At 36.8% G+C, this 26,224-nt stretch overlaps 1 long non-coding RNA gene across 1 annotated transcript in view; it reads left to right on the top strand.

The window, feature by feature from the left end:
- LOC113234155 overlaps nucleotides 1–26,224 on the top strand; it is a 78,787-nt gene that overhangs the window by 13,197 nt on the left and 39,366 nt on the right. The window contains exon 2 of the long non-coding RNA XR_003310772.1: nucleotides 22,259–22,293. This is a non-coding gene — a long non-coding RNA (uncharacterized LOC113234155). The remainder of the gene's footprint in view (nucleotides 1–22,258; nucleotides 22,294–26,224) is intronic.

Raw genomic sequence — 26,224 nt, 5'->3', positions numbered from 1 at the left:
TCGAGAAAGCTCCTAATTACACCATCAATCTATATGTTGCAAATATCGGTTTGTAACATGAAAAGTCAAGTTTCCTGTACTTAATCGTGTATATTTTAAATCTATGGTTTTATTTCCTATTTTTTATTTTGGAGTTATACACTTTCTTATGAGTAGATATTGTTATATACATAAGTAAGTACATGAACGAAAGTAGGTACATGTCTTATAGTTTACTTGTCTTCCTCCAGTTACATAGCAGAGAGTCGAAGAAAAAGTAACTTTTCATACAAAATCCACAATCCAATAAACATGTTATATTAAAAATAGCCATTATATACTTACCTACTACTTCAATATAAATTATTCGTATTATAATGTTAATTATTTTTCCCTATGACCGTCGCTGCCGCGGGAAAACATGTACAGAGAATTTCAATTAGGGAATACCACTGTAACGGCCATCAAATCCCATAATATACAGTATTAAGTTATAAATGGTGTATTTTTTAAGGAAAAGATTGTCTGAATATTTTTCTTCTGGAACCATTGTTAACTTCTCTGCCTTTTATGCACCTGAGACTACATAAAGCGTGTGTGTATGTATTAAATGTCACGAAACAGATTGCCATATAATGTGCACTTTGCAACCTGTTGCTGACCTTGCATGTGTAGTTTAAGTCGCATGGACACTACACAGGCTGGTCTTTTGCATATTACTTTTCTCTTCGATTTTACAACGATTGTTACCAAAGAAGATGTAGAGGCCAATGCAGACGCTGTCCTGTGCGCCCTGCAGTTACAGCCCTGAGATGCGCCCGCACAGCGTGTGTTGCGGGTGCGGGTGCGGCGCTACATGCATGTATTTTTAACTCATGGGGCCCCCGCGCTCAAGCTCACCTTTCCATCTATTCCTAGCTGACTTATTTTTAAACTTTTGTCTAGATTACTTTCCTTCCGTCTGCTTATTAGTGGATGATTGAGAAGCGTCACAGGGCGTGCTTAAAATATATCACGTTGATATTTCCGGTGGGTTGTCCTTCGCTCCCACGAGACGCGGTATGGATATGTTGCGTTCGTTTTTGTCATTATTAATCTTTCCCGTGACTCAGGGGTTGTATTTCTTTACTTAGCATGGCGGAGGTGACGTTTATGGACGCGTCGCGCTGACGTATACGTGCTGGTAGACGATACGATTGCATTTATTTTATGGCTATTAGGCACTATCGTTCTTGTCAACGGGTATGGGAAAGACAGTATGCAGCAGTGTTATATCTATCAGTTTCAAAATATTCCATCGGGTATGTCAATAACCTATATGATAACATAACAATGGTTCCTGGTTAATAGGAAACAACCATGTTATTTTTACTGATATCTGATTGCAATACATTTTACGGTGCTCCACAAGCAAATAATCCTCGTTTCCTGTTGTGTGAATGCCATATGGGGAGCATTAGCGAACGGTCAGACCCCCGCCAGGCCAACCCTATCGGACGAAGATAACATAGACCGTGGATAACATCTGGCGAGTCGGAACTGAGAGCTCATCTGTCAGTGCCGTTTCCATCTCTCACTACACTATTAGGGAACACACATTTGAACCATAAAACTTGAATGTTTTTTGCTTCAACAGGCGTCGAGTAAACGTAGCGTGTTTATGAATGGAGGCCCTTCGATGTTGTCCTTGCGCGTTACTGAATGATTGTCTATGAATGGCGCGCTTGAGGTCCTGCGGCTGCGGCCGCTCCCATCCAGCCACAGCATGCGTGACCTGTTTCCGATTGTTGACGAAATGTACATATTTATGTAAAAAATGTATAACAATCATGAATTCGGTATCATTTTTGATAACTTACCTACTCATTTGTAAATATTTACAAAAACTTATTAGAGATTCTAGAAATACACAACAATCACGCCGATCAAATCTTGATCGATACAGTCATTTACAAATTCCAGCAGCATTTAACTACCTTCTTTTCCTCTTCAGATGGTTTGCTGGAAAACACTTATCTGTCAATCACCCTATGTTCCGCGTGCTTTCGCTCTATAGATGCATATCATAACAGCTAAATACAGTCATTTATTTATAGCTGTAAACTGGGGAGGGTGAGGGTGCCCCAAGTGTTAACTCCGCGCGAGGATTGCCCGAATGTGGTGTCAATGTACCTCAAAATGACGCGGGTTTATGAGCTCACACTAAAAGTGGCACTTAATGGGGCTTTTACCGGACTCAATGCTTGGAAATAGGCGTAACTAATACTCTTAATTTTGTGACAAAACTCTATAGACGTCGATTTACCATCATGTGACCTTTGTGTTCGAGGGCGTCTAAAGCAAGGAAACTTTTAACGAGACCTTCAGTCAACATATTTCAGAAGTTTTCACTTTGACTATCCCACATGCAAATTGACCAAGGTAGCTTCGTAATTAGGATATAGCCAGAAGTAACATCGCGAAGTGTTCGATGAGCGAGTGGTATCAAGTAAGAAGGTCCGGATGCGCGTATAGAATGCGCTGAGATCTCTCGACTGGTTTCTAACCCAATGTCGTTTGGAATGCAGTGAGGAGGGGTGGTGAGAGTGCGGGGGGCAGCGCAGGCGCATCGGACGGTGTTGTCGCAAGTGGCCGCCGCACTTGTCGGCGCGTTTGACAGCCGGAGATATTCGGCGCGGTAACGGGCCGCCGCCTTCCTGGAATCGGTTACCTGTCGCATTCCTGCGCCGGTCGCGGCAGTCGCGCCGCTTGCCGCGCTGCATAGCGATGCAGCCACTCTAATCATACCTGCGCCTTCACCCGACTCTCAGCGCTCCATAGTGGCCCAAACTTAACAATTTCGCAAAAATTCTCGTAACCAATCCAGCGAGCTCCCCAACTTTAGCTTTTTAAGCAACATCAAGTTGTGTATAGTCATACACACAAAGCTCATGTAAACAGTACTACTAATTTTTTTAATTTATACCGATCGCGATATGTAGTCTGTAGGTAGTTAAGTGCTTAATTACAAGACTCGAGTTAATTAAATTAGGACATTAAAAACCAATTATACAAGCAAAAGTGTATAGTGCTTGTTAATACTTCAATCGGAGGTAATACAGTTAATAGCTTGACACTTTGGATTTTGAACCGTTTTTACAGCAAACGGTTCAAAGAGTTGGAAATCAAGCGCAAGTGTCAAGCTTGACGTGCCCTTGACCCTATACTTGCTATGTTCATTGTAAGTAAGTATGCACTTCCTTTAAGAACTTCTAACGTTTTTATTTAACTACTGATAGCAAACAGTTCATAAAATAATGTGCAAGTGTCTGTAATGTGAAATAAAAAAGGAAGTTAATTTTATTACTTTTAAAATGTCATAATGTAATAAATCTTAATTAAGTAATCTTATGATAGGAGATAACAAAATGAAAATGTGATATGCCGTAAAACAAGTAACTAAAGTTATTTAACACAATATGTTAACAATGGGTCCATCTCGAAAGCGCAATTTTTTAATTGTAATTTTTGAGCGATTCATTAAAGATTGATAACCTCGTTGGTGGGCCGCACGCACACGGGCGCGGATCTCGCTGCGGTACGACTCACGCGCACATGCGCCCTTTGCCGTTTACATTTTCAACTGTACATTCCACGATGCATGTCAATGATCGCTTAGACTCTGAACTCTGTGCGCAATGAACACCTCTACAAAGGTAAAGTATTAATTCACTTTAATTTTTATTTGATTTTGAAGGAAATAATACTCCTAGGTACTTGTACATGTGTTATTTTGTAATGTGAATGAGATGTCATGCTCATGTAAGTAAAACGAATGTGTGCGTGAGTAGATCGAAATCTCGTTTGGGCGAAAATTTTCAGCGAGAAGTTTTCCTTCCAACGTGTCTATAACTTATTATAGAAAAATCGCTACGTTTTGAATAGTTTTAAGGGTTAGATTCGTGGTAGAGGGTTTTTGTGCAGTGGTGTGCGTGTGGAGGCGTGTCGGCGGATTTTTAACGGCACCCTCGCGGCCCCAAGCCGCGCCGCTGCGCGGGCGCACCGCACGCGTTTCTTACACTGGGAAGTAGCTACAGATATTTTCCTAATGGGAGTCATATGCAAAAAGTTATTTCAGACAATTGTGTCTTGAATTCAACAAATATCAAGTACGTGTAAATGGAAAAGGAAATTCTGCAAAAAAAATAGGCTTAATTATTTATAAAGCGTCAATTAATTAGAAGAACAAAACCTATAATAATTATATCTCTAAAATAATCGTAAAGGAAGTCGAGGTAGTATAAATTAAGTGTATATTATAGAAAGGAAAAGAAAAGGGTAATAGTGTATGTAGTTACAACCTGGTAACACTGGTTTAAAATACCTTTCAAACCCAAATACGATGAACTTAATAAGTACACTTATCATAAGACAATTTATAAAAAACAACTTACTTTTTTAAATTTTTACTGAATTGATTTACAATTATGTTTTGTGAAATAACTGCACTAGTTCGTGACAATTATTACTTATAACAAACTGGTGGAAACTTACTTTTTGTTAGCATATGTTGCTGAAACGTTAATAATTAAGTTTTCATTATAGTTTTCATTGAAATTTAATAAAAATTGATTAAATACACTCATATCATTCGGTATTCTCATTTAAATCGTTTCAACTGATACAAAATTAAATATAAATATTAAATGTCGTTAAAACTTGTAAGTTTCGTCGTGTACACACAGTTTCATTATTTCAATAAACAATAAAAAATAACCTTTGTTAATATGTGACAGTGCTTAAAAGTTACACTTTAACAGTACTACGAGTTTCTAAACTATTCATTACCGAGACGGACAGGGCTACCGTCTTAAAAAACTATTAGGCATATAATGTATAGGTAGGTACTCACAGAGTTAGGTATGTGTGAACAGATAGGCGGGGGATCATTCGCCAATTATATTATGATATTTTCTCACATAGTATTATCGATGCTTTTATCAGATATATATACATCTTATGTATTGATACAGATAGATTAGATGATAATCTTTTTTGATAATACTACTTACAATACACCTATAACAAATGCTTATTTGTGATAGCTGAAATAATGTACTTATATCGTCGCCTTAGAGTGAAAACCTTGCATACGCTTTTTCACATACTTATTTCGTTTTTTCTGATTTTTGTTGAAGAAAAACTTATAAACTTCTTGCTCAAGTATATTATTAAAATACTATAGAATCTGAAAGAAGTATAATTTAAGTAATTAAAACTAACTACAAACATTATCGCGTTTATTACATTTTACACGACATTTTTATCTTCGTCCACAAAAATTACATGGAAATAACATATTCTAAGACGACGATATGTAAAGTAGGTATTGCGAACCAAGTACTAAAATAATGACTAATTTGTAATATTGTTTAGTCAGCTAACCTCAAAAGGCGAACGATAAGTCAATAGCGTTGTTTTTCTATCTATAAAGATGAGTGTGGCCATTTCAACTACGGTTATTATCAATTATCTATTAAAAGTTTGATAGAATGTCGCCGAGCCGAAGCGTAATGCGTTGTCTTTTCCGCTCTTATTGGAATTAGAGCCCTTTCTGATAGGCGTGATGAATCCCTTGCAAGTTTAGCCTGTTGGTATTGGAAAGTAGCTGGCAATAATATTAAATACAGCTTTAGCCCAATTAAATAGTATACCTACATTTCACTATGGCATTTATGAATATAGTTTTTCTTCGGTCTAAAAGTACGAAAATTAATTGCCTAATTTTTAATAGAGGCGCATATAAATATAATGGCCATTTAAATATAATAAATCGGTTTCAAATGGCAGAAGTTTATAGGTATTATAAAAAAATATAATCGGTTGCAATTCTATAAAATGCATAGATAAATAGCAACACGCAAGCGCATGACGTCTACGTCAGCATTTTGTGGAATACTCATGGTGTAGGTATTTAATGTCGGCTATACTCAGAATTCTGTTCCACGTGCAATGAGTACGAGGTATCGTTTTCCTGCAACGAGTCGCCACTCGCCCGATGAAACGGGGGATTTATTTTATCCTGCACTACAACTACAGTTTTATATCTCATGAGAAATGGGAACTGCACTCTTACCTAGATTACTACATTTATATCTTCTTCTCATCGTATCGATGATGTACACAATAATGCTTGACATTGTGGTGGAAGGATTTCCCAATCGGATTAAAATACTCGCCGATTATTGCCCATTAGGGTGCGCCAAGAACAGGAGAGGGATGGTATGTTTTTTATGATACAAATCGAGGGGATGAACAAGTGGTGGTAGTAAGCGATACGCCTATCCATAAAAGTTAACAACAGTAACGGCTGACCCGAGGTACTAGCCTCTCGAAGAACCGGATGAAGTCAACTGGCAGAGGTCTATGACAACCCTGTACACTAGCTGATCTGGAGTCAGAACCTGAACTTATACTCTAAGGGTCGGCAGGGAGGGTGACTATAATCAAAACTAATGTAGAAACATATGGGGCTATCCATAACAGTTGCAGTGCCACTCGCGAGCTTTAAATCGCATAGATCTGAGGGGCACTGCCACTGCGCCCGTCACTCTGAAACATCGACCAATCCCATTTGCCTGTAATTTCACCAGCACCTTTACCCTTTGAAACCGGAACACAGTAATGCTCACATCATTGCTTGGCTGCAGAAAAAGATAGATAGATAAACACTTTATTAAACTACTACTACTTTACTAATGCCTAAAATACAGGTACACATGTACTTAGTTTAGGCATCGCAATTGCACTATTAGGCACTAAGATTAAAATGTTTAATTTTACCATGATTATTTCATATAATTTAGATTTTTTTTTTTGTTTTGTTTATTACTGTTTATTTTAATATTTTATCTTCAATTACATTGTTTTCATTATAATTGTATTAGATTAAGTAATATTGAAATAAATTTATCTTTATCTTTTTCTTTATCTTTATTAACTATTATGACACAAATACAGATTTAATACAACACGAAAAATAAAATATTTTTTGTCGTAGCAGTGAAATAGCGCTGACTCAGCATATCGTCGCCTTACTTTCTCAATCTCGTATCTTAAAACACAAAGTACCTGAAATGCAAAAAATGTATTGTATATACAAATTTGCAGGCTGACTTCACATCACATTTCCTTCATATTCACACACTGGCTTTTACCTATTCTTAAAATAAAGCATCCAAATTAACACCCTTGAGAAGAAATTTAAAATAAATAGAAATTTTTGCCATCTCCTGAGTAATCACTCTTTATAAGATACGTGTTGGAGACAGTAAGGCATCGATATGCCTACGTTCCTTAAGGCGCTGGTTAAGTCAGAACCAACGCCAGGTACTAAATCTAGAAGTTATTTGTAATGAAAGTTCTAATAAAGGACTAGGAGGGAAATCGTTCAGTAAAACAATAAATGTATTAGCTGGCAGTATTTCCCTGGACGAACTCTTTCACAATGAGTTCTACTGCTACTAAAATATCGGGAGGGGAGGCTCCTTTCGTGCACCCCGTTGTTATAACAAGGCTTGTTAGTATTGTATCAACCATCACTACTTGTTATCCGCTATCCGATGAAAATGTGCCTTCTCCAGTTTAATTTTTATCAGAAAAGTAACCTTTTCGTCTCGCGCGCGTGTTCGACCACGTGACAGAGAAAAGCGTTTAATTTTTGCAAAATTGTGTAACCCAGTACCAAAACAATAACATAACTTATGCATTAAAGATTTAATGTAAGTACGTAAAATGAATTACTAACTATCTAATATATAATTCACTACAATGATGAAATATGATAAAAGTCTCAATAGATATAATAAAATACTCAAAAGACTATTTCGATAGTTTTATTATATCGAAAGATTCAACTATGTCTTCAGTACAACGAAAAGTGTCAAACATGTTCATAATAATGATTACATTGTTAAAGAGGTTATGTTTCTGGAAGTGTCGCAATGTGGCGGCGCCAGCGCAGCGCATGCGGTCGTTATCGCAACGCGAGTGAGGGTACGGCGTGTTGCGCACGTGTGTCAAACTCTATTTCCGCCCCTCACTTCCCTAGGGTATAAGAACACCAATAAAAGTCTTGGTTAATTACTGTCGAACTCATTAACATGCGCTTTTGTAGAGTAAGACTCGAAACTATCGTCGTTTTAGAAGTTTAATTATATATAACAGCGGAAGAACGATACTTCAAAGAATCTTATATGTACGCTTTAAGCAATTGAATTTTAAAATTTACTTAATTAGTTTAACCTGCGACGTTTTTGGGACAATATGTTTTGGAATAATTATTATTTCAACTACCATCTGATTACCACATGAACAGAATGTTACCTTAAAACTTAAGCAATTCGAAACATCACGAACTCCTCACTTAAACATTTTCCTATATTATTTGAAGATGCAATGAATATAAATCCGAATATTCGTACTTGGCGAATGTCGATAAAAAATCACAGAAACATATTTTCGAAAGAGGAAACGCGCCTATACTCGGCGATGGAATTCGAGGTCAAAAATGTAAACAAACTGCTGTCACTGTCAAAGTGACATCTCATGCCTCGTAATGATATTCTAGGTTCGTTTCGATAAATAATTTAAAACAGTTTCTACTTTTGATAATAAGATAATGTTTTGTTTATTTTTTATTAAGAAGCTTAATAATTATTATTGTTTATATGCCTATCTATTTGTAGTAACAAAATGCCGATAAAGTTACGTATATTATTATTATAAAGGTAAGCCTAGTGAAAATATTACGGCAATGAGTGGATTCGTGTAGAGAAACATACGTTAGACAAGGGTTAAAACCACCTCTGCTTTTTGGACTCATCTTAAACGGTGTTGTGAGAAAAACCTTTTGAGTTTTTCTTTTATTGCTACAGTTAAGAAATGAAGCTATTTTTTGTCGGATCTAAAGTCGCGTATATTTTGGATATTAAGCTTTTCCTTCTAAATCGCGTATATTTTTTTTTTAAACAAATCTATGTTTTGGACCTTTACAGGTCCCGTGGTTACGGCTGACTGTCTCAATATCGAGTTCTAATGTTTTCACGATTGTTACACATTGAAAAAGAAAAAAATTGTTCAGATTTAAAATCGCAAAAACAAAGAACTAACTTTTAAGAAAAATTAATTCTACAGTATTATTAAAATAAAAAAAAAGAAAGAATGTTTTTTTAAACATGTGGCAATAAGGTATTTTCATTGAAACATGTATAACTTTTTGTGTTCGCCGAATTCAAAAAATAGTTTGTCCTAGATGTAGTACCTATTCATTGCAACCTATGTGTCCAACTGCCGGGTAGGGTAAAAAGAGGATGTAATTCACCACTCCCTTTGACCTGATTCCGACTTTTCGTGATATATCCATACCGATAGCCGTCTGTCACCAGCTACTTGGAATGGACCTGTCGTTCAATCTGAACTTCGGCAGATACATTGAAACCATAGCCAAAAATGCAGCCAGGGAGCTTGGCATCCTTTCCAAGGTGAAGGATTACTTTTCACCGGGACAGTTGTTCCAGCGTCATGTTTGGAGTACTGCTCTCACTTATGGGATGGCTCTGCTAAATACCAACTGGCCACCTTGGATTCAATCGACGAGCGTGTCAAGAGACTTATAGGTGACTCGGAATTAGTAGAGGCGAGCTGCAGAGCCTTAAACACCGCCCTAAAGTTGCCTGCTTATCGGTATTCTACAAGATATATCACGGAGAGTGTGCGATAGGATTGCATAATTTAATTCCGCCTTTCCATCATCGGGGGAATAAACGTGACCTGGGGTTCCACCCCTATGTTGTGGATATTCCCTGGCCTCGCACGAAGCGATTCGCTTCCAAATTTGTATGACGAGCGGCTAGAGAGTGGAATTCCCTGTCTGCGGACTTATTACCCGAACGCTATAACTTGGACCTTTTCAAGGCGGAGGTGAATAGATATTATTTAGATGTGCATGCCACATCGTTGTGCTCATCGTCACTTTTCATCATGTGTGATAAAGGTCAAATGTGCACCTATTTTACATAAAAAAGTCCCTGAACCGAGGTAGGAACTTCACGGCTTCACGACAGATTTCTCCCCGACTAGCAGGTGTTTATCAATATTGCTTAAAGTTCTTATCTATCGAAATATCCCAAAACCATTTACAAATTATTTTAATAAGTACACTTGAAATGTACTTATTAAAATTTATTGTACACTTGAAAATTAATCATGCAGACATTAGGGAAGATGTTAATCTATATTTTATGACTACCCGTCAAGACGCCACTATAAAAGACCCTTAGTGAATTTCTTCGGAGCACCTGTGCACTGTAAAAGGATATTATAATGATTAGTTCCACCCTTGACTTGCGTGGTTTAAGTCGTTGACCTGACGAGACCCCTGCTTTTGCTCATTGTGGTTTCTAATCATAGTGTTTTGTTTGATTATAAATAAGTATAATTATTCGCAGCACATCGAAAAAGATACACGAAAACAACCCTTTGTGAAGCCCGAAACCGACAAGAAGTCAGCTCATGATCCTTGATTACAACTTTTGCTAGGGATTATTAACATAAGTTTTTACATTACAATAACCTACTGTTACTTATATTGTAGGTATGTCAGTTACTAAATTTCTTGCAACACTCTGGATAACCATTACGATAGCAAATTTTAGAAATACAATCGAAAGTCAAATGTAAAATATCTGCATTTAATAAATATTTCGTTAAACGTGGAGCGTTTAACGGCGTTAATGGAATAGGGTCCTTCCTGGAAGCAGAGAACCATGAGACCCCACACAACTTTTAACTCATTTTGGTACACTTTTATTTTGTAACATTTCAAATGTTGGCCAGGACATTTATGGATGCGAGATTTTATTTATATTATTAAGTGATACTTACCTTACAATTAATTTTGAAAACTAAGATGTGGCGATAAAGGTAAAGATTTTGAAACGGAATATCGAGGTTAGGTTTTCGCGATTGTTACTCGTAGGAAATTAAACAATTGCTTCGGATCTAAATCACGTATATTATTTTGTTTTTGTTTTTTAAACAAACCAATGTTTCGGCCCCTTACAAGTTCCAGTCAGCCGTGACGATGAGACCTTTAAAGGGTCCGATCATAGTTAGATCCGAAAAAATAGTTTCATTTCCTATTTTAAACGAGATACTAAGCCGTACGATTCTACATCCTCTCTCTCTCAAAAGCTAATTATTATACTTACACAAATATCCTATTTGTAGTCCTTGATTGGGTCAAAGGACCACGTTCTTAAGTGACAGTACACTAAGTACCTACATTAGTTGGCTCTTGTATACAAACGGATACAAAACTTTGTTTCTAAATATTCAATTTAATTTTATCACCAACGATAATAATGTACCTACCCTATTTAAAGCAAACAAATTATATTTAATTAATTTATTTACAATCTTTACACTTTTGACGTATATTAAAACAAACTAAAGGTATAAATAGTAAACACTTCGTTACTTACGTATAATCATGTCTACCTACTTAATAATTTACCACAGATTACGGAGAAATTAAAAATTTAATTAATGTTTAACTTCAATAAATTTAATAGCATATTTAGGGGTATTCCAATGATCCTATATACTTAAAAAAAGGGTAACATATCAAAAATCCAATACAACAAGTAAACCATCAAAAACTTGGTGTACCTACGCAATTTTTTACGAGCGTTTTCTGATTTTCATAAAATGTTTTTGGCATACACGTAGCCAAATCTCAGCTTTTTCTTATAAATATATCAATGTGAAATGATAAATCCAACGGTTTCAGATGGGACAATATAAAAACAGAATACAACTTATGTCAATAAGGACTTTATAGAGCAATATTATATACATTAAAAAACGTTTAATGTAAATATACAAATGTTACCTTCAGGTATCTAACAAACCCTAGATTCATGTCACATTAAATTTTGTACAAGAACGTACAAAAACTTTTTGAATGAAAACAGGACTCTGCATATAAGAAATCACACACAAAGTGATTATTATAAACTAAACACGAATACCTAAATAAAGTTCTGTTCATGTGTTCGCACGTTGTCGAATACGAAGCCAAGTTGCATAGAAGATAGTGCTCATTGCAGCTACAGTAAGTGCATGCGGTGCACTTTTATGTGCCAATTGTACGCTTAAAATTGTTTACTTTCCGTAAATAATAAATTAAAGTGTATATTAGTAATATTTTTCTGTCGACGGCTGTTTTTTTACAATAGTCCGTTTCTCGCATTCGCCCGTGATACCCATGACATGTTAACCACTATTAAACCCTTTTTGATTTCTTTTTGCGAACTTTTTAATTTTATTAATAATAAATACATCCAGCAGGATGCAGTCTGCACAATTTTGTGCACATCATGTTCACCCATAATGACGTCTTGACGTCATACTTGCAATGAAGTCGGAAAATTTCGCATAATTTTCCGCGAACATTGTGATCGTGGTTTTCGGTTTTCACGATCTTATATGAATGTTCAGGCCTGCGCCTGAGTGCAGACCACAAAAGACACAGGATAGGAAAGTTTTTTTCGCTATCGATATACTAGCGCGAGGGGCTGCGTAGCGAGCTACCCGCGCCCATGTCCGCCGCCTTGGGCGGGCCCCCGCGCTTTATATCCTACACGCGCGTTAATGTACTAATCTTAACCTTTATTATTTCAAATGTTTCTTCAAGGTATCCTCCAGCTGACGAACACAAAAATTCTCGATATTTACTTTTCTACACCTGGATCGAGCCCTTCAAAGGATCGCTAAATTCAAAGCTATCTACGCCGCTTATTTAACCGCGATAAACTACCTAAGTATAACTATTTCAAAGCTGATTTTATGACCTTTCTAAAGATACCAAAAAAGTTCAAAAAAATTCTAGAAAAAGAAATAAAAAAGCGTACGACCGTTTCGGGCGAAATGTAGAGTGCGAATTTTCTTGAATTTTTTTCAGAGCCTTATAGCGGTGCGTGACAATAGAAAATCTCCGATAATAATAGAAATACCATGCGCGGGGTTAGATTCACCCTAAACGTGCACAAAATGTACCGGTTTTTGGTAAGAAAACTATGTTTTTGGCGGCGGGTACGCGGGCTTGTGTGTGTGAGGCGAGCGCAGTGATTGGTCGAGGCGCGCGAGTGTGCGTGTGCGCCCCCGCTCGGCCTCTCGCTATACCTACCGCGCGATCGCCGCCTGCGCACAGCGAACCACTAACGCACACTAATACATAACCTTCTATACTATTCTTTTATTACATTTTTATTAATTTAAGTCTTTTAATGTTTAGTTTTTTAATAGATATTCATCAATAGATTTTAAATAGAATTACTAAAAGTTAAATAAATTTTTAAGTTTGGTTTTCCGAAAAATATACTTCTTGTAATTTTAGTTTACTTTTTTTGTCTATTTTTACAAATCTGTATTTTAATACGTTAAATGAATTCAAATAATAAAAAAAAACAGGCTAAATAAATGAGAATATTACAAAAAAATCGTTATTTCATAGAAATTGAATCTAGTAGGTATAATATTAAATTAAATTTAAAAATCATTGTGACACGTAAAAAGCAAAACAGATGTAGTTTTTAAAGACATTTACAACAACATCATCAACAGTCCAACTTCACCCACTGCTGGATATAGGGCTCCCGTAGTTTGTGCCATGCCCCACGACCGATAAGTTTGTTACAAACAAAGCTAAATAAGTGCGTAAAATCGATGAAAATATTTTTTTTTCTATGACTAAACTTACTAATAACTACGTAATTACTGGATAGTATTCATATTAGAGGTTCTTCAATTGAACGGAATATCACATAACTTTCGAAAATAATGCAACACTTCTAGATATACATTTATACAGATGGCCACTGGAGTAAACCTTCGACGGAGTGGTGGCCAAAAAATCCAGATTGACCAATTGCATGCTGGGTCGACGACTATTACCTAAAAGTCGCAAGCAAAACCTGGACTGGAGACGCACAAGGCCGGAAAGTTTCGCAGAAACGAAAGGGAGCCTATACCCAGCAGTGGGTAATACAAGACTGAAAATGATGGTTAATAGGTAGACGTACATATATATGTATATTATATGTACGTCTCACTGTTGGGCACGAATGAACATCTATTAAATATTTTCGTTAAGTTCACACATTCTAGTTAAAAATGCATTCTTTGGTATTAATTCCTATATCTATGGTATTAATGACATAAAAAAAACACAAAACATAGTTATATGAAATCAAATTGTTTAAACATTAGTACTGATTCGCAAGCAGATACGCTAGAGAAGAACGAGTAAGAGATTCTAGGAATTGCTCTTTGTAAATAGATATTTGAGTAGCTGTAGAGTTCCTTGTGAAAGAGTTTGTCCAGGGTAAACCTTACCTATTTCTGCCGCCAAGCAGTAATGTGAGCAGGTGCTGATGACATTACAGGCACATGGGACTTGTCAACTTATGTCTCAGAGTGACAGGCGCAGTGCCCCTAAAATCTTTGCGATTTAAAGCTCTGAGTGGCACTGCAACTGTGATGGATAGGCGTGTCACTTACCACCGTGCGCGTGTATCTTGTTCGTCCCGTCACTCGGTATTATATAAAAAAAAGTTACTTGTTCAAATTCATCTTCTTCTTTTGGCTTCCCATTTATTTGGGGTCGGCCCTTTTGGTCACTTCTCCAAGACGGTCTGTCCTGTGTCGTCTGTGGTTTTAACTGTTGCTCTCGCAGATCTTTATTAATTAGGGATATCCACGTGAGGAGGGGTCTACCAAGACTTGCGCTGATTACTCATCTCAAGAACTTTCCTTGTCATATGACCAAGTGATTATCGCATAACATGTGCGTACTACCTAAGTCCGCTCTCTAGGAACTTTTCCGAGATAGGCTTCACTTTAAAACTGCCTCTGATGTGGATATTATTGTCGTGGTCTAGTCTTGTAATGTCGCCCGCCGTTTATGGCAGAGCACGTTTATTGAGAGCTCTCCCATTTCAACCATCCCTTGTTTATACGATGGGTAACGTCTGCGTCTATTCTCCCATAATTACAGATGATTGAACCGAGGTATTTGAAATGGTCGACTTGTTTAAGTGGGGTGTTTTGAAAATAGAGAGTGCTTCTGTTATTGGTGTCGCTGCAAATACAATGCATATGTTCGGTCTTCTCTCTACTCCTCGTAATCCGGCTCTTTCGAATACTCGTCTTCATTATTCTAGCGTTCGATGCAAATCATTGGAATCTCACTAATGAGGACGATGTCATCAGCGTATGCGTGGGGCGCACTGTAAGTTTCCGGAATGAATAAGAAAAAAATACTATAAATGGTCAGAAATGAATTTATTGTTTTTCCAAATATTCTCCGTTAGCGTTAATGCACTTTTTCATACGAATGAACCAATTTTGAAAACATTTATGACAATCCTCCGTGACAATATCAGAAACATATTTTTCATATATTTTTCATACTCTTCGACAGCCTCTTCAGGTGATGAAAATCGTTGACCACGTAACTGGTTCTTAATTTTTGGAAATAAATAAAAGTCACAAGGTGCCAGGTCGGGATGAAGATGATACGGCGTTTACGGTTATTTTTACGGAGTTTGTCAATAACTTCCGGCAAACAAATGGTCGTGTACCAATCACTATTCACGGTACAACGATTCTTCAAAGCAACAATAGCCACGTGTCCAGTTTTATTAAAAAAAGAAGCAATCATCCGCTTAGAGGCACTTTGCACGCGCGCCACTTTGGTTAGTTTCGGCTCATATCGAAAGACCCAAACGCTCTATTGCTGCTTTGTTTTGGGATCGTAACTATAAATCCATGTTTCATCACCTGTTACTACGTCTCACACCAAATTTGACGCCCCTTCGTTGAATCTGGTAAGCATGGCATTCGCCGCGATCCGTTTTTTGAGCCTCAGTCGAATTGTGTGGGATCCACCGAGAGCACAGCTGTTTCACACCCAAATGTTTGTGTAGTATTAATTGTATTTGACTCATGCCTATGCCCAAAGATGTCCGAATCTCATGGAATGTCACATGCCTGTCTGTTTTGATCATACGGCGCACAGCATCGATGTTTTTGTTGTTCACAGCAGTGGACGGGCGGCCATAACGAAATTCGTCACTGAGATTCACACGACCGCGTTTGAATTCTGCAAACCAGCTATAAATACTCCTCATGCATGGTGCTTCATCGCCAAAAGCAGTTTGAAGCCGAGCGAAGCTCCGCTGAGTTGTTCAATTATACTTAAAGTCGTAGAAAATCATACTACAAAAATTTTCACGAGTTAAATCCATGGTGATGTAGACAACCAATTTCTAAAATGACGAAATATACATATATAAAACGACAGTCAGATGAAACAAACTGTATTCTACAGCCAAAGAGTTCCATTTTCAAATGTTGTAATTACTTTTTAAATATTGTTTATGTAAGTGGCCAGTTCCGGAAACTTATAGTGCGCCCTATGTAGAATGTTCAATGGTGGAAGGCGTAGTTCTGCCGTGAGGTGGTTCATTACGAGATTGAAAAGCAAAGGGCTCAGTGCCGAGTCTGGATGAACTCCCACTCCCACATCACACTGTAGTGTTGTAACATTAGGATACATATCTTTTATCAGATTTATATAGTACTCTGGTACTCCTTGTGCTCTTAGAGCATGCCAGATAAGATTTGTTCACATTCATCATTCACAATATTTATTATAAAACATAGAAAAAACTGCCTGAGAGGGCTAAACAGATCCTTACCATGGATTTTCATCATCCAAGTAGGAAGAAGCAGTATTATAACCTTTTGTATAAAGTATTTGCTCTACTCTGCCCTCTTTATCCTAAGTAACGCATTTGCATTTCGGTAACTTTCGAAATGTTGACACCAAAATCTTTTATTGCTAGCTAAAAAATGTCAATTGCGATGATTTTCCTTAAAAATAAAATTGAAACTATAGAAGATATAAACAAACCGTTGATAAGAGATTGTAGATCTTTTTGATTGTGTGTATGTATATGTTATCGGCAATGTATGTAACCCGGTAAATATAATATAGAATGCTTAAAACAGTGAGGCAATGTGTAAACTCTATTATACACTTTGCCTAGGTAATCCATAGAATGCGGAAAGTGCTATAAGTGTAAAGTGCATGTGTTAAGAAAAATATTTTATGCATGGTCAAGTGTCACAAATCACAATAGTATATCTAATGAGAATAAGTAGCTAATTAATAAGAATTGGTATTTAAGTTACAAGTGATATTTGTTTGAGATAATCGCGATTATATTATTTATATATGATTATGTGTTGAGTGTGTGCGTTATATTATTATTATTATTATTATTATTTGTAGTAGCAACAAAAACTGATACACGAAATATGCATATTATACAAATGAAACTTAACATACTCTTCAATGTATTAAGCAAAACTGTTATATTAAATGATTATTTGATATGTGACAGTAAATCCAATAATTCTTTAACTTACCATAAAAATTTAAACTCTTTTATTGGAAGCAAGCACTCATTAAACTTTTAGGAACATTACTTTTTCTATGTTTGTTTCAAGTATAGCTTGAATAATGTAGCATTTTCCATAGTAATTTTCGACCCAGCTCGGAAACGCAAACCAATTCGGTTCTGGCAGCTTTTTCATATACTAACCTAACCTATTCCCACATTTGGGGGTCAAGTCAAACCAGCTCGGAACCGCAAACAGAAATTACTAATTTGATTTTTTGCCTAATCTACGTCCGGCATTCTATAGAATATCTAGGAAATGTGCATAATAGTTAAAAAAATATTAAGTTTTATATACATTGCCTAAACTGAAGAACCCCGTATTCTAAAGAATCACCCTTCACATGTCACTAAAGATAGTTTCGTTTCTGAAAGTCTGGTGTTCACATTAGGATTAACCTGTGTTATAGAGTACCAGGCTCCCTCCCACCCTTCCACCGTTAGAGCAGACGTAAGAAAGATAGGCATAAAACAAAAGGACAGGATGTACTTAAGTACTTTAGTAGATAAAAAAATAACATAGAGGCTGTACGGCTTCTAGACAACACAAATATAGCACGTAGGCTACAAGGAACTACACTTTTGAGTTACTGTATGACATCTTAACCTAAATTCCATTTTCATTAATGAATCTACTGTGACACCAACATAATGCCCACACACACTAAACTTACGTACGTCTTAAACCAATGCTTAAATTGATAGGATACTTAACACAATGTATTAAGAGTGTCTTTTGCATTGCAAGCATTGATTTAAGATGTCCTTAAGTTTAGTGCAAGTGGACATAAGAAAGTTAATTTCTTTCAAATCTCTCACAGACACTCGATGCCTAGATTGCACTAACAACATGCCTCGGCGGGACGAAGATTCTATTAATGTTACTTATATTTCCCTATAGCAAAATCCGTATAATGTCATTATCAGGTCGGCATTATTTAGTATACTCTCTATGAAAGTCTAATGGAAAATCCATCACAAACGCGCAATAATTCTCAACTGGACTTAATTTGAGGTTTCACACAAGCGTCCTGATCAAAATACAACCTACGCATCCAACCCCTGACCGCTAAATGCCACCATGTTCTCGTGAACCTTTTCAAGTAATTATTAACAATTTTCAATATAATTGTGGATCGGTATAGTTAAACTAAAGATTAAAAAATAGATCCATCCATATTATCCAAGGTAAAGTGTAACTCCACACCGGTTGCTACAACTGTACCAAGCACAAACCCGATGTATGTATGAAGTACTGCTGCCATCTATAGAATGGATATGCTAAATGCCAACTAGCCACCTTTGATACCATTCAAAACGCGCCAAGAAGGTTTATCCATGACTCGGACTTAGTAAAGGCGAAGCTGCAGCAGCAGAAGAGCTCCTTGTGAAAGAGTTCATCCAGGGTAATACTGCCACCTTACGTATTTCTGCCGCCAAGCAGTAATGTGAGTACGTTCCGGTATTGAAGTGTAAGAGTGCTGGTGAAATTACAGGCACATGAGACTTGTTAAATATCTAAGGATGACAAGCGCAATGGCAGTGCCCCTCAAATCTTTGCGATTTAAAGCTCTAAGTGGCACTGCAACTGCTATATACATCGTGTCGTTTCCCACCAGGAACGCGACTTGTTCATGCCGTCTCTTGGTCCATAAGAAAAGCTATGTAGCCTTTTGAATGCTGTCGTAAAGTTGCTTGCATGTCTGTGTACGATGAAATTGCATGATTTGATTCCACCATGCCCTTTTATTGCCGAGGCACAATATGTAGACTGGGGTTCCACCCCTATGTCGTGGATGTTCCAAGGATTCGCACGAAACGTTACGCTTCCTCATTTACATTGCGTACGGCTGTGGAGCGAAAGTCCCAGCCCACTGACTTGTTCCCCGAACGCTATAAGGACTTTTCAAAGCTAGAGAGAATAGGTATTATAAGGAATGCATGCTCCATCATCGACCTCATCGTCACTTTACAACAAGTGTCTATTTTTTGAAATATTAGAGTAGTGCTTCCATAATTATTTTTAGTCTAGATGTCAAAACGTGGTTAAGGGCGCTGATATCTGATTTCAACAAAGCGGATCTCTAGTCTGGGTACAAAAACACTATATCGGAAGTTCCGTAGTTGGAATGCACGAAAGGAGATTCACTGCAATGACGTACGAATCGTAGCCTAGTACGTCTGACGCAGCCTAGGCAACAATCGACGAATATCTTACGCCGATTGGCAAAAATGGTTTCACCACTGTGGTAAACATATCCCATGCATAGTTCAGTATGGCGGCTAATTGTGGCGTGATCAGCGTATCTGAGTTCTGGGCCGCGATATTATACAATATGCCATCGATACAATAAAATGAGAATGCAATATAAATCTTAAAAGGTTTTAGGTAGCTGACATTTGATTATTGTCTTTTTTATAATACCAGATGACGGGTCGAACAAGACGTACCTGATGGTAAGTGACACGCCTATCCATGACAGTCGCAGTGCCGCTCAGAGCTTTAAATCGCAAAGATCTGAGGGGCACTGCCACAGCACCCGTCGCCCTGAAACGTAAATTGACAAGTTACACGTGCCTGTAATTTCACCAACAACCTGACCCTTCAAAACTGGAACGCAATAATGTTCATGTTACTGCTTGGCGGCAGTAATAGGTAAAGTGGCAGTACTTCCTAGGATGAACTCTTTCACAAGGAGCTCTACTGCTGTCACATTTGAAAGAAAATAAATTTGCTATATTGAAACAAAAATTGGCAAATCCTTTCTTTCTCCACGTGGCAAGCATTATAGTGTATACCATCGATACGTAAGAAAAAGAACAATTTAAGTCTGTGAACTTATATTGAAAATATTGATATTTTGTAGGAAAAGGACTAATGTGTCTCGTAATATGTATTGTTATTTATTATTTCCTTTATGGCGGTCACTAGACTTGTGCCAGTGTCAGATATGTATTGTTTCTTGTACTGTTACCGTCTAAATAACAGTAAAGTACTAAGGAATTCAGAATTATTTAAAACTGATGTTGTTATAGTCTTATAAAACTTAATGACTGCTAAAACATTATTCAGCACCATTTGTTAATTTTAACATCTATAATCATTACACAAAAATAATTTATAAAAAAGCTACCCGCTACAGTTCTATACTCATTCATCTTAGAGAAATTTGCCTTACGAACGAGCAGTAGAGATTAAGCAATATGATGATTTCAAGAATAATACCTATGAAATAAAGTTTATACTTTGAGTTTGATTTCGAAAACATGAATAAAGTCATAATATTATCAGGATTTACTAAGGTCTTTTATATTGCAACGATGATGGAATTGAAATGTCTTATCTTAACCCTTGTCACTCAAAGAGTTGACCTCGCGGGCGTGATGGCGAAACCAAGGACAACACATTAACAGTACATGCGCCAGGACATTGGCAAGAACGTTATGACAAAAAAAAATACTACATACTTATTAGTTTAAAAAAAAAACATAGCAATTCAATTAAAAATTGCACCAACAAAGCAAAATTTATTTGTATTGTCGCGCGTCTGTTCCCTGATAAGGTCGGTCAAATGTATTTAATCTTCTAAAATTTAATCTATTAAGACATACAAAACAAGATGAACCGTCTGGCACATTGTCTCTTTGAGCACATCAGTTTACATGTAACACCAATATTTTGCAAATGGTACGGGTTTTCCTTTGATTTTCTCAAACAGCGCGTCACAGCGACGCACCTGCACACACAGCGGCGGCGCTTGCGCAGCTGTCACTACGTCATCACGTAAGTCAATTATTGTAATCGATTAATTGCAAAGTGTCTGCCTGGCGCCCGCTTCGGTTTCTGGAGCAGGGCCGGGGCGTACCCCACTCGTTGCCCCGCCAGTGCCGCGTTCCCATCGCCAGATCTAGAACATATCGATCCTTGACCACTTTTACGTATACTAGTTTGTACCGCACAGTTTGTTTTTGCACCTGTAATTTCCAAGGTTTTAGTTACTTAGACGATTTAAAATTTTGGTCGCTGGAAACTCCATATTTGCCTTTGCAACTGCCTCCGTGGCCGTACGGTTACCATGCCGACCAGCCGCGCAGAGGTCTCAGGTTCGATTCCCGGGCCGAGATAAATATTTATATGGCCTACATTTGTTTCTCTCATAAGTTTTGGGTGTAATTTGTGGTTGTCTGTGTGTGTGTCCATGGCACCCGCGACACAGGGTTTCCCTACTGCGGGGCTATGTTGAGTGTGTGTGTTATTATTATTATTTATGGCATTATTATTTATGTGAGATGTTTAGAAACAGCATACACATTTTCCGCAGTGTTTATGTTTCATTGGTTTCATGTAAATTCCTTACCGTAATGTCACATGATAGTCAGTGATCGAATGTAGTCGAGGACGGAATATGCTGGCTTAGACGGTGCGTATGCATTCTAGCCTTGAAAAGACCCATGTTGTATTAATGGAAGAATAAAACCGTAAGCAGAAACTTCCGCTCTATAGCTATCCAGATTAAAAAGGAAACAAAGCGTCTCGGGCATGTATTTATACCACCTGTCTGTCTCTTTCTTACCTTAATCCACCTTTTTTATCTTAATAGAGTTGTATTTAGTCAAAACTCGTAAAATTTGATCGATAAATAGTATTGCCATTTACAAACCCCTTTTGTTTGACCTGTACTCTTGATTCATATAGATTTTATTTGTTTCAGAAATCTGCTTCGAAAGCCAACATCATCTAAAGACTGTAAGTTTCATATAGTATGACGCCATTTGAATATACTATACTAAGTAACGCATGTAAGGTGCCATCATTGCTAATTACCCCTCAGTATTTCAAATCTAAAATAATCCCTTGCCTATGTTAATAACTTTTTGTTCGTTAAACAATGCTCGTTATTTTACACTCCACGAAAGTAACGACGCTGCTAAGCAGTAATGAATACAGAGTTACTCAAAGAGAATTGGTTGTCGTTGATATATTTGTATCTATGAAGCTAAAGTAATGAAGGCTCATTTTAAATTTAGGTAACCTTTAGCTGTCTAGCCGGTGGAGTTAATAAACATTAGTAGCTAATACAGTCGCAATCTCCTCTTTTAAACTTTGTGTAAAAATTCACCAATGTTAGCCGATAGGTATACATAGATCATTGATGTGTTTTAATCATTAGACTATGACCCAACTCCCTCTTCTAAAAGGAACCTAACCAGCCGGTTGTGGATTATAAATGGATTAACGATGAGTTATTGGTACTTGGTAAAAAGATAAAATAATATAAAATCTACCAAACAAGTACAAGTAGGAATGTCTATTTTCGTCAGAGAACAAATTTTGCATTGTATATTAACTTTTTATGTGTCTCTACATGGACACGCAGTTCTGTTTCAAACCGTTAAAAGTGTGTAAACACAACGAAATTTACGTGTATACTTTCTATTTACAGTAGACTATAAAAATAAAAACCGCAAATAAAACGGAAATAGGAACCGCGATCCCGTTTCGGTACAGTCGGGTAGGCAATTAGAGCGCGGCTCCGGCAATCGGCACCAAAAATCCAAATGTAGTGTAATTATGCGGCCCGAAATAGGTCGCGATAAGTGCGATGTGCCCTTGCGCAGTGCCATTGTTCCATAACCTCGGCGATCGTGACGCCCCCAATTAGTTTCTACATCTGTCAAAATTTACAATAAACATTAGAAATTTTAAAATTTCCTTTTAAATTTCTTTTAAAATTAAATGTTTCAAAGGGCCATTGATTGCATATATTTTGTATAGATATACTGTGGCACCAGACTTGCCGCACCGATTCCTTAATACTCAATATTTTATTGCATACCATGATGTTACACAAGGCGGTAGAAAGGTAACTGGTAAATGAAAATTCCTATTTTTTTCAATTCACTTCCTTATTTGCAAGTTTTTTTTTTTAAAGGAAATTAATATATCATTACTAAACTCACGTGAAAGGGTACTTCTTTAAAGACTATTTGTTTTCGTGGCACCTATATATAAATACTGTCTTTTTTAGGGCAAGACATTTAACTCGACAATATTCCTATAAACAAATACAGTTAATAAATAACTAGTAGAAAACTTTCAATTACTAGTGTAAACATTACATTAGGTACATTGTAAATTTTAAATATTCATTACACTGACCATAAACAAATTCCTTTAATAGATATTAATAAATCAGAGCACTCAGGCAGCTATATATCTAAGGCTTGTGTTCCTTACTTGAAATACACTGTAAAATAAGCTGGATTTAATTAAACGCAAGCGTTAAAAATCATAAGCCGGACAATTATAATTTCCGGATTTATTCTTTAATCGATTTCTATGACTTGAATCGAACAAAAAAGAACAGTGCGTCACCTTAAAGTGAAAACTTTGCATACGCATTTTTACATACCTTTTTTATTCATTTTTGTCGAGAAAAAACTTCTACCTCTTAAATATATAATTAAAGTAATATAGCGTATAATATCACTCAGAGCTTTAAATCACTGAAGACACACACACACAAAGATCTGAAGGACACAGTCACTGCGCCCGTCACCCTGAGACATAAGTTGACAAGTCCCATGTGCCTGTAATTTAACCCTTTACCCTTCTAAACCAAAACACAGTAAAGCTGACATTCCTGCTTGGCGGTAGAAATAGGTAAGATAACAGTACTTACCTGGACGAACTCTTTCACAAGAAGCTCTACTGCTACTAGAAATAGGTAAGGTGGCAGTAGAATTCCCTGGACGAACTCTTTCACAAGATGCTCTACTGCTACTAAAATGGTAACTTAAACTATGTTAAAGAAAATAATGTTTAACAATAAAATTTAAAATAAAAAAACGTGAAGTTAAAGTAATTTAACAATAAAATTTTACACCACATTTTTAAGTTCCTCCAGAAAAATTACGTGGAAATCACATACGAGTCTTTCACTTCAAGGCTGACATTTACAAAACGAACTTAGAATTAGACTAAGCAAAATGGCGAGCTAAGCCAGTTTTTCGTATTTACAAAACGATCTTTGCCTACATCTATACGAGAAATTAAATTAAACTTCGAGTTTACTTCATAATTTCTTGTTTAAATTTAGTCAAAGTTAGTTTTATAAATACGAAAATCATGCTTAGCTTTGCTTAGTAGATCTAAGCCTTACATTTGCAAGCAAAGACGACAGGCATCGATTTGCTGTAACTTAACTACTTTCACCTAAGTTAAGCAAGAAATTTCATTTAAGTTTGAGATTATTTACAAATTTTTTTTGCTTAAATTTAGGCGAAGTTTGTTTTGCTAACATAAAAATCGGCATTTTTGCCGATTTTTAGAATTCGAAGCCAAAGTTTGTTTTATAAATCCTCAGCCTAAGACGAAGATTACGAATAAAGCAAGACTGTACGAAGATGGTAGTTGCAAAGTTAAAACCAAACTGACGATTGAAAAGACACCAAAATAATTTGTTCAATGCATAACAAAACAGATACCAACGCTATGATAGCAAAGGTTAAATAGTGACTTGACACAAATTGATTTTTTATCATCGGATGTGACGAAACACCAGTAGCCCGTTACACGTCCGTCTTATCACTTATCTGCCATTAACGTCAATTCCTTAAAGATGTACTAACAACAAGCTTGCGTCAATATATTTTGTTGGTAACTCTGCTTCCGGTAGTTAAGGAGTTAATTAGCGAGCGATACCACCCAAAACAGGGATAACGCCGAATGGTGACGTTAGCGATTGTACAATAACAAACGATATGAGTAGAAGCACAAACAAAACATATTAATAGAAAAATACTTCGATGGAGAAATCAGGCAATATTTATAACTTCCAACCGACTACGAATTTAGCCATCGGCGTTATGTACGTATCAGTCACTACTGTTGTTGAACAGTACTAGTTTCTACATATTAGTTCTATATCCTTAGCCAACGGAAGTGAACACGCCGAAGATGATAGTAATCCATTCTCCTGACCATATTTTGCATGTCGCACGTCTTCGCATACGTCGACATGATTTAACTAAAAAGTAGTAGTAGCGGCAAGTAACGAACCCATGCGCATCGACGTGGGGCACACTATAAGTTTCCGGAATGAATAAGAAAACAATACTATAAATGATCAGAAATTAATTTACTGTTTCTCAAAATATTCTCCGTTAGCGTTAATGCACTTTTTCATACGAATGAACCAATTTTGAAAACATTTATGCCACTCCTCCGTGACAATCTCTGAAACATATTTTTCATACTCTTCGACAGCCTCTTCAGGTGATAAAAATCGTGGACCGCGTTCTTAATTTTTGGAAATAAATAAAAGTCACAAGGTGCCAGGTCGGGACTGTACGCGGAATGGCTCATAAGCTCAACGTTGTTCACCTTCGAAAATTCATTTGTCTATCTGGTCGTGTGAGAACTGGCATTATCATGGTGCAAGATGATACGGCGTTTACGGTTATTTTTACGGAGTTTGTCAATAACTTCCGGCAAACAAATGGTCGTGTACCAATCACTATTCACGGTACAACGATTCTTTATAGCAACAGTAGCTACGTGTCCAGTTTTATTAAAAAAAGAAGCAATCATCCGCTTAGAGGCACTTTGCACGCGCGCCACTTTGGTTGGTTTCGGCTCATTTTAAAAGACCCATACGCTCGATTGCTGCTGTGTT

Source organism: Hyposmocoma kahamanoa, unplaced genomic scaffold, assembly GCF_003589595.1.
Source record: "Hyposmocoma kahamanoa isolate Upper Pololo Valley unplaced genomic scaffold, ASM358959v1 81, whole genome shotgun sequence".
In the NCBI taxonomy this organism is placed as follows: domain Eukaryota; kingdom Metazoa; phylum Arthropoda; class Insecta; order Lepidoptera; family Cosmopterigidae; genus Hyposmocoma; species Hyposmocoma kahamanoa.
The sequence above is the reverse complement of the archived record's forward strand: the minus strand, read 5'-3'. Positions and strand labels throughout refer to the sequence as shown.